Raw genomic sequence first — 10067 nt, 5'->3', positions numbered from 1 at the left:
TTATTTACCCTAGCACTGTAACTGATGCTAATATTTCCCTGAAGATAAGCCATGTCTGCAGTTTAATTCTAAATGAACAGCCCAGGCCAGCTAGCAGTGCAAGCATTTGAAAAACAGATATTATATTTATTACATTTGCATTAAACAAAGGTACATTTCCTCTCATGTAATATGCTATGGAGACCTGTACCATCTGATGTATGTTTATGAGTTTGAGTTATTCAAGCGTTCATGAGTATAAGAACATCATTAATGATTGTCCCCTCTTGGTGAGACTAGAATAATAATGATGCCTTGAAGTAGCAGAATTAGAGTGGAGAAGTAATATTCCATAAACAGATTATACTGATGCGGTGTAAACTGCTGTAACCTTTAGAGACACAGTGCATTAAACACAATGCCGTAACAGCCTGAAGCATGGAGTTTAGTGGTTCATAAGAACTAGCTGTTTCTACATACATACACAGTTGGGAATATAAAAATACAGTTTGGCAAATTTAAAAAGATTTAGGTGTTCAAATTGACATGTGAAATTACAGCCTCACATATATAATTAGTTTGTGAAGATTATCCAGCACCATGTTAGTGTAGTAAAGGGGGTTCAGGTTGGGGTTGGGGTTGGATGGTTAAGCATATCTACTGTGAAAATGATTAAAACAGTCCCCTGGGGAACAAAATAATAATTACATCACACTAGGCTGGCCAGTTTTTTTTAGCTGTGCTCCTGACTTTCGATTGGCCAAAAGTTGGATGCCATGGAGTTAAGGTCACATGCTGGAGTCATGGGGCCCGCTGCACCTGAATTCCCACATAAATAAAGATAAAGCCTTTTTCTGACCAACCTAAAAACCACCTGACTTCACCTGACTCTATATATATATATATATATATATATATATATATATATATATATATATATATATATATATTATGTAGTAAATATGCCCACTTTGGAGAAATACATATTGTTATATAGAAATAAATATTAATTATTATATTATAATATTAATTCATATTGAAATACTCAAGCTACACTATTGTTGCATTAGTGTATTAATTGTGAACAAGTCTCCAAAGCTTATTTATTTAATAACTAAAATTGAGATGAAAAAAGTTGCATTTATTACATTTTAAAAGTCTTTAAATGTATGAAATCTGATTCTAAACATTGTACATTAGTAAAAGTAAACCAACTGAAAAATACAACACACCATTGTGCTGGTCAATATAAAGAGGAAAGAAGTTACATATTACTTAGCTTAAAAACTAATGTGCTTACAATTTACTGTATTGCTGAACTGTGTAGGTATTTTAATTTTACATTAAAACTTAAAACATAAGTACTTTATTGAAGATGTAAAACATGCCAGTGTGGATACTGGCTTAACGTTCTGCAAAACAATATATTTACCAATACTTTAAAACTTATTTCTGTAACTAATCAGTACTTTTGGAATATAAGTATATTTAAAGGATTACTGAAAAAAAAATGTTAGCTCTATTATTAACTAGTTGTTAACAGAAAATGACCCATAAATATTAAAATTAATAATAATTTACAAAGCTTTTCAATAGTAATTACAGTATTGTTAAGCTTAGCTATATTGCATAAAACAATTCTAAGAATCACCTTCATATTTAATGTATTAATGTACTTTTGAAAGCCTTGTTTGTAAAAGGCCATCTTTTTTGTAGAAAGTGTTTTGATGGAACTTTAATCTTTTCAGAAAGATCCTGAACCTGCTTTGTCCAGGATACCAACCACCCTCAAGAAAGACAGTGTCCGGAACACTGTTGAGCAATGCATACTCAGGCATGTGGGTACTTTAAAACAAAACTAATGTCTACATCACATGCTGCCATTACTTTTGATCTGTGGACCTGTATCAAAAATCTTGCCATGACATGCCACTTTGTTGACCTGGAGTGGAATTTAACTGTAAAATACATTGGCTGCATTCCTGCTGAGGAGTGCCATACTGGGGAGAACATTGCCTCCTCTGAGCAAAATGTGCTGGATGCCCTTAACTTAAAGCAGGTGGTATGTGCTGTCACTGATAGTGGCGCCCATGTTGTATGTGCTGCAGTCTCTTGAAGTTGAAACGGCGCTCTTGTTTGGCACACAGCTTACACCTCTGTCTACAGCAAATTATTTTCCCTAGGGAAGGAAAGCAAGTTTCAGTAAAAGAAATATCTTAAATGACTGGAAGATGTCAGTCCATAGCTACCCTTTAAGAAGTCACGGAGTGCTTGGCATGCTTATGCTAAGGTGTATCTGACTAAATCTGGATCTGAACCACAGAAAATTCCAAGGGACTGTGTTATAAGATGGAACTCAAGCTTGCCAATGATTGAAAAGTGGTCCAGCAAGCAGAACAATTAGAGATTAGAGACCAGCACTAAACATTACTGCTAAACATAAGATGCTCCTAGAAGAAGTGTGCAAGATGCTCAAGCCATTCCAGGAAGCCATCACAACTCTCTCTGGAGCAAAGTATCCAGCTGCATCTCTCATTGTACCTACAGTGGTTGGAATTCACGGAGCACTTGGAAAACTAAATCTGAATCTGGCTTGAAGGTGAAAGACTATCTTTTTAGTCAAATCTCAATAAGGTTATCAAGCTTAGAGAATGACCTTGATTGTCAGATATCAACCTTCCTCGATCCACGGTTTAAAACCCATCTCTTTGACAAAGAGCAAAAAGAAGCTGTGACCAAAGGCTTGTCCACCCAAGAGAGCACATACATCTGAAAGTATTTATAAGCTTTCTGACAGCAGCCCTGAAGACAAAGATAACATGGAAGGATCTGTTTTGTACAATGAGCTGAAGGTGTATGCAGCAAAGAGGGAGCCTTTGGACTCCAGCCCTTTGGCTAATTGGAAAAATTGCAAAGATGCTTTTATTGGCACAGCTGTCACATTGTTTCTTTTGTGTGCCTGCAACATCAGTGCAAAATGAAAGACTGTTCTCCAAAGCAGGGGACCTAGTCATGGATCAGAGAACAAGACTGAAATCTGAAAAAAAATCATTCTGATAAACCGTAACCTAAGGACTGGAAAAAGTCACTCAGTGTCAGACAAAGGTAGTAACTGCTAGAAGGCACATGAGTGTACAAAAATAATAGGAATGGAAAGCATGTTTATGTTTAATATGTTGTGTTAGTATTTCCAATTAATAATCTCATATAAATATGTTCCTTTATCTAGTATTTAATATTTTACTTACCCCTAACTTTTAACAGGAAAATATATCACTGTTTTTTTGTTTCGCTTTATTTATTATACTATGTTCTACTTTGTTATGTTTGAACAGTTAAACAGATGTTTTTTTATGTTGGAGCCAGCCTGGAGCTGGAGCAGGGGATCTCTCTCAGCTCTGGAGCGAGCCTGGAGCTGGAGCACGGGATCTCTCTCAGCTCTGGAGCGAGCCTGGAGCTGGAGCAGGGCTCTGGAGGCAGGGAAGCGTAGAGGAGGTAGAGCCAGTCTTCTAGTGCAGGAGGAGCAGAGAGGTTGAGTGGGCGTGTAGGGAGAGATGAGGGTCTGGAGGTAGCTGGGTACAGTCTGGTCAAGGCATCTGTAGGCTAGTACAAGAGTCTTGAACTGGATGCGAGCGGTGATCGGGAGCCAGTGGAGTGAGCGGAGTAATGGAGTTGCATGGGAGAAGCGAGGCAGAGAGAACACCAGGCAAGCAGCGGAGTTCTGGATGAGCTGGAGCGGATGGGTGACGGACACAGGGAGGCCAGCCAGGAGGGAGTTGCAGTAGTCTAGGCGGGAGAGTACCAAGGCCTGGACCAGGAGCTGGGTGGCGTAGTTGGTGAGGAAGGGTCGGATTCTTCGGATGTTGCTCAGGAAGAACCGGCAAGTGTGTGCCAGAGTGGAGATGTGCTGGGAATAAGAGAGGTGGGGGTCCAGGGTGACTACGAGGTTCTTAGTTGAGGAGGAGGGAGAGAGTGTGGTAGATTCCAGAGGAACAGAGATAGAGAGATCAGAGGAGGGGGAGGAGGAGGAGGGAAAGAAAAGGAGGTCAGATTAAGAGAGGTTGAGTTTGAGGTGATGCGAGTGCATCCATGAGGAGATAGCAGACAGACAGGTAGAGATACGGGAGGGGATGGTGGAGTCAGAGGTGGGGAAGGAGAGGAAAATCTGAGCATCATCAGCATAGAAATGTTATGAGAAACCATAGGATGCGATGAGGGGGTCCAAGGAGTGGGTGTAGAGAGAGAACAGGAGAGGACCCAAGACTGACACATGGGGGACTCCTGTTGAGAGAGGGTGAGGTGTGGAGGTTGCTCCACGCCAGATAAGTGCGGTTGGAGAGGTAGGAGGAGAACCAGGCCAGAGCAGTGCCAGAGATTCCCAGGTCAGCGAGAGAGGATAGTAGAATAGAGTGATCGACAGTGTCAAAGGCAGCAGAGAGGTCGAGGAGAATTAGGACAGAGGAGAAAGAGGCAGCTCGGGCAGAGTTTAGTGAGTTGGTGACAGACAGGAGGGCAGTTTCTGTGGAGTGAGCAGAGCGGAAGCCAGATTGGAGAGGGTCGAGCAGAGAGTGGTTGGACAGGAAAGCAGAGAGCTGGCGGTGTACAGCCCGCTCGAGGGTTTTGGAGAGGAAGGGTAGGAGGGAGATAGGACGGTAGCTCTGGAGGGAGGTGGGGTCGAGGGTAGGTTTTTTGAGGAGGGGAGTGATAGAGGCTTGTTTGAAGGCAGAGGGAAAGAGACCAGAAAGGAGAGAGGTGTTGAGAAGGGAGGAGATGAAGGGAAGTAGAGCAGGAGCAGCAGCTTGAAAGAGGTGAGTGGGGAGGGGGTCCAGGGCACACATGGTGGGTTTGTGACCCTGGAGCAGGGAGGAGAGGTCAGAGTCTGAGAGGGAAGAGAAGGTGGAGAAGGAGGGTGAGTTAGTAGGGGATGCAGTGGGTGTAGGGGTTGGAGCAGGAGGGGGTGCGTGGGAGAGAGAGGTGTTAAAGTGTTTGCGGATATCTGAGATTTTAGACGAAAAGAAGGAGGTAAAGTCATCAGAGGAGATAGAGGAGGGAGGAGGAGGGGAGTTTTAGGAGGGAGGAGAAGGTAGAGAATAGTTTACGTGGGTTGTTAGTGGAGGCTTGGATTACAGATTGGAAATAAATACATTTAGCAGAGGAGAGAGTAGAGGAGAGGAGAGTGCAGTAGAGGTCTAGGGCAGCAGGGAGTTTGGTTCTCTTCCATTTCTTTTCAGCAGATCGCAGTGTGATTCTTGCTGAGCGGAGCGCAGAGGAGAGCCAGGGTTGGGGAGGGGAGGGGCGAGCAGGTCGGGAGGTGAGGGGACAGAGGGAGTTGAGGAAGAAGGTGAGGGAGGAGAAGAGGGTGGAGGTAGCAGAGTCCACAGAGAGTTGTGAGAAGGAGTCGATAGGAGGGAGGTGAGAGAGAGCAGTGGAGGCAAGGACAGAGGGGGAGAGAGAGCGGAGGTTATGGCGAGAGGTGACAGTAGGGATAGGAGGAGCAGGGAGAGAGGGGAGAGACAGAGAAAAAGAGATGAAATAGTGATCAGAGAGGTCCAGGGGGGTGACAGAGAGGATGGAGGGGCAGCAGGCCCTGGAGAAGGTGAGGTCCAGTTGACGGACAGCTTTGTGGGTAGGAGGGGATGGAGAGAGACAGAAGTCGAAGGAGTGAAGGAGAGGGAGGAATCCGGCAGTGGCTGGGGTTGGAGAGATGGATATTGAAGTCACCTAACAGGACAGTTGGGGTAGACAGAGAGGGGAGGGAGGAGAGTAGATAGTCGAGTTCATCTAGAAAGTGAGTGAGAGGTCCAGGGGGATGGTACAGTACAATTAGCAGGAGTTGACAGGGAGAGGTTAGTTGAACTGAATGAAATTCAAAGGTATTAACAGAGAGTGAGGAGAGGTCGGAGAGGACAGAAAAGAGTAAGGAGGGAGAGAGTTGAAGACCAGTGCCACCTCCCCATCCAGTGAGATGTGGGGTATGGGACAGGACGTAGAGAGAGGACAGGGCGGCAGGAGTTACAGTGTTATCAGGGGACAGCCAGGTTTCAGTGAGAGCAAGGAAATCGAGAGAGAGGTGGGAGGCAAAGGCAGAGATGATATCAGCTTTGTTAGCAGAAGATTGACAGTTCCAGAGTGCACCAGAGAGTGTGCGGGAGGGGGGGAGAGGCAGAGGGATGAGGTTAGAGGGGTTGGAGGAGCAGCGGCGGAGAGAGGGCAGAGGACGAGGGTGAGAGGACAGAACAGGGGTGTGAGAGACAGTCATAGCAGGACAGGTGAGACAAATAGGTACAGTGGGAGTGGTGGGGTGGAGGGCACAGACCTGACTAGTAGATGGCATCTTCCAGAGCGCTGTTAGGTTGGGATCTATTCTTGGTGCAGGCCTCCCCTCGCTGGACTCCCACAGCTAGACTCCCGGCTCTTTTGTTGAGGCTCTTCTGTTTGCTGGCGCTTAGTGCTGGTGCACTAACAGCCTGCCTGATTAATATAACAGCTGGGTGGGGAAAGAACAGCTAAACTGTGTGGAAACCAATCCAATAGCAAATCAACTTCTATTCAATTTAACCACTCACCTGGTACTAATCACACACTACCTCAGCTAATTCAAACACCACCTTACAATGTTACTGAATGTAGTTAATTTAAAATTACTTGAAGCAGGAACTTACCTATCTGCCTCAGACCCTGGTCACCTTTAGATCCGAGTCATCAGGACTTCCTGGATTAAGCAGCAAAGGATGGAAAGTGACTCTCCCATCTACAATCTGGTCCCTGCAAGTCAAGGTTGAGGGAGACTGCCTGGATCAGTGTGGGGAATCCTGGAACTGAGCCTGTTGTCCCAGCTATCAGACACATTTCTGAAGTCATGTCTCTGTATTTGGGATAGCTGTGAAAAAAATGATGTGTCACAATAATATACTTGCTTGAAATATCTTTGCAAGTATAAATATTTGCGAGTTGTATCTGTTATAATGTTTTTAAAATTAGATTAATGTCCCTGATACTATGTGACAGATTATTATTTGCATGTGCCTGTCATTTAATCCCAAAAGAGCTTTACAAAAAGTAAAACACTGTCAACATCAACAATACATATCTTTACAAAATAATGGGAACTATGGGACCTGATGGAGATGAGGCCTTTATGATTTTTTATAGTCTCCCCATTATTCATACTTTAATAAGTAAAGGCAGACAGACAGACACTTTGACTATAAGACCCTATGGATATTTAACCCGTTGAATAGTTATTGTATACATACTTATGCATCATACCATCTTCATTACAAATATGCAAAAATGCTCATCCTGTTGAAGAGGTTCTCAGATTACAACCAGAAATGTGTGATGTTATCTTGTACCATATAGATATAATTAATTGTAAATTGAACAGGTGATGTCAAATGTAGGGGAATCACTGTAAATACATACACATACATTATCAAAGACATAGACAGAAACAGACAAACTATGTCCTATTCCTTATTTAATATATTTCACCAGCACAACCATTAAAATTCATGAATGCAGATGTGTCGTATTGTTAACTTGAATGCACAAAACACTTTATGTAAATAATCTCTTACTGATAAGAATGCCACTTACAATGAGAGAATATTGGAAGGAAAGAGTTTACAACAAAAAACTGTATTCCTGAAAATAAATCAATTTGACCCTGTCCTTTTTTAACATGTGGGTTTACCACAAATTTCAAAGTGTCTTGCCATTAGATGTCATTCTATAGTAATTAAGGAGGGGCTATTTTAATAGTTTGAATGTCCCACATCGTAATAACTGTGCATTGCTTTAATGACTTTAAGAGTTAAGAATGATATTACAGGTATATCCAATTTTACCAACCTGCTTTACAGCAGATGTTTTTGACACATTTCAGTTTTCCTAGCTTTGTTTCTCTCTCCCTAAGAATGGTTACACAAATTAGTTATTTGCTCAATGATTTCCTTAAGATTCACTCAACATAACAAATATATATATATATATTAATGTGGCATGCTAAAGCTGTGCTAATTAACTATGCAATTACAGGATCAGGAAGTGTATTTTTGTCTCAGTAAGACGATAATTTGTCCTGGGAAAGTGACATTTTGACGTAAGGCACAATGCTAAGCAAGATAAAGTTGCTGTGGCCTACCCTCTCCTGACGCACCATCCTTTCAACATTGTTTTCCAAAATCTAAAAAAATATTCTACAATGACACCACAATTCTAGAAGAACGTTCCATTCTGGTTACCAAGAGTCCTCAAACATAGCCATTGTTTAGGTATGCCACAGACTTAATTCTGAAATGAAAATGAAGCATAAAGTGATGTCATTGAATATAACTGACCATTTGGTATAACCTATGTTACAGTGTACTGTAGTTGGAATTTGTGTGTAACCTACAGTATAGCATGCTGATGGGGAATTGGGGAATTAACCAAGAAATGAAAATCTGAGGAAAAATAGTTTGAGAGATTCCAAATCTAAGCTGGGTATCTCTAAATACTGCATTCGATTGCTGAAAATATAAAGAAACTGCATAGGTGACAGCATACACAACATTTATTTTGTCTGGCCAAATGGATAATGGAAAACCGAGTACTGTGCTGTAGCCAGGAATGCAAATAAAATGATGTCATTTTAGTATTGCTGTGAGATTGTGGATTGGGGTGTTTGGCAAAGCACATTAAACTGACAGAACAGAGTTGGGAGTTTTGCTGTTCAGCAGATTTTTAAAATACTAAAAGTGGTGCTCTTCAGAAAACGATGAAAGTACTGCATTTATAATATGCTAGAACCAAGCAGATTATGTATTTCAATTTTTCAATCTTTAGAATACCATCTAACAGAATAAATAGCAAATGCCATACAACAAATATCTTATGTTATAATCCACTTTTGTTTTTGAATGTGTGTACGTTTTTAAAACTTAAACCAATCGGTGAGTTTTATTAGGGTTCTCATTCCAAAAAGGAGGTGCTAATTGTGGCAGTCTGTCATACTGTACACGATAACTGCCTAGACTTTGCCCCAGACTTAACTCTGCCTACCCTCCTATAGACCTTTTGGATTGTTTCTGGCTATAATCCCTCTGTACAGTATGTGTGTTCACTGGTTAATGTCACAAGAGAAGGATCTGAAATAGTCCATTTTAATGTGTGCAATTGTTTCTGTTTATACACAAAAAATGTAGTTTACAAAACCATCTGTGGAATCATTATAGAAAATGATCATCAAGAAAACAAGAGTGCTCATCTATATATAGTGTTCTGTCACAAAGAAAATGAAACCTACTGCAAAGGGGATATACAGTAGTGGAGGTTGTTGTACATCTGTACTTAAGTCACACTTTTCATATATATGTAGAACCACTTACAGCTAATTGTCATGAAGATTTAGGGGGTATCTGTCCGTATGTACATGGGTCCATCTGTATGTCATACTTGCATTTGTGCATATGTCTATAGAACTGCTTATCCAATTGTCAAGAAACTTATTAATAAAGGGTACTGTATTATTAACAGGCAGTCCGGTGCAGTAGTATGTGACTGCCACTAGGGTACCAGCAATGGTAGTCCTAGTGCGGGAGGATATATACACAGAGGTACATGGATATATACAAAAACACAAAACAAAACACTGTACAAATCAACTAGAACATTGTGGCCAGGCGCTACTCCCACTAAAACGGAGGTCCCGCTTCAGGAACCTTCTCCCTGCACAATCTCAATTAAACTTCTGTGCGATTAAAATTCCCCTAAACTAATCTGTAAATTATAAAGGTAGCTCACCCTGGTTACACATGCAGGCTTGCAGAAGACAGCACAAACACCACACACAAGAACAAACAAAGAACAAACAAGTATCTGGTTTGTCGCCTCTTTTTAAAGGCAGGTGACCAGGGTTAATTGAATATCAATTGTTCAATTGACACCTGGCCACCTGCTGCACATTCCATTTCAATTAGGCAGGGAGGGAAGCCTAACCTCCCAGCCCTGCCATAACTAGCACACACTTTATTTGAGCAAATTATACAGTTTTATTTAAAAACTCAAACAAACCATATTTATAATATAAACCACCACCAAATATA

The 10067-nt window shown here is 41.6% G+C and overlaps 1 long non-coding RNA gene across 1 annotated transcript; it reads right to left on the bottom strand.

Annotated features, from left to right (window-relative positions):
• Nucleotides 1-1652: 1652 nt before the first annotated feature.
• Nucleotides 1653-9816, bottom strand: LOC131737198 (uncharacterized). Its single transcript, XR_009328783.1, has 3 exons — nucleotides 9766-9816; nucleotides 6642-6859; nucleotides 1653-2158 (listed from the first exon to the last, which is right to left on the bottom strand). It is a non-coding gene; the product is annotated as an uncharacterized LOC131737198 (long non-coding RNA).
• Between the last annotated feature and the right edge of the window lie 251 nt (nucleotides 9817-10067).

Source organism: Acipenser ruthenus, chromosome 5 (assembly GCF_902713425.1).
Source record: "Acipenser ruthenus chromosome 5, fAciRut3.2 maternal haplotype, whole genome shotgun sequence".
NCBI lineage: Eukaryota > Metazoa > Chordata > Actinopteri > Acipenseriformes > Acipenseridae > Acipenser > Acipenser ruthenus.
This window is presented reverse-complemented; position numbering and strand designations above follow the sequence as displayed.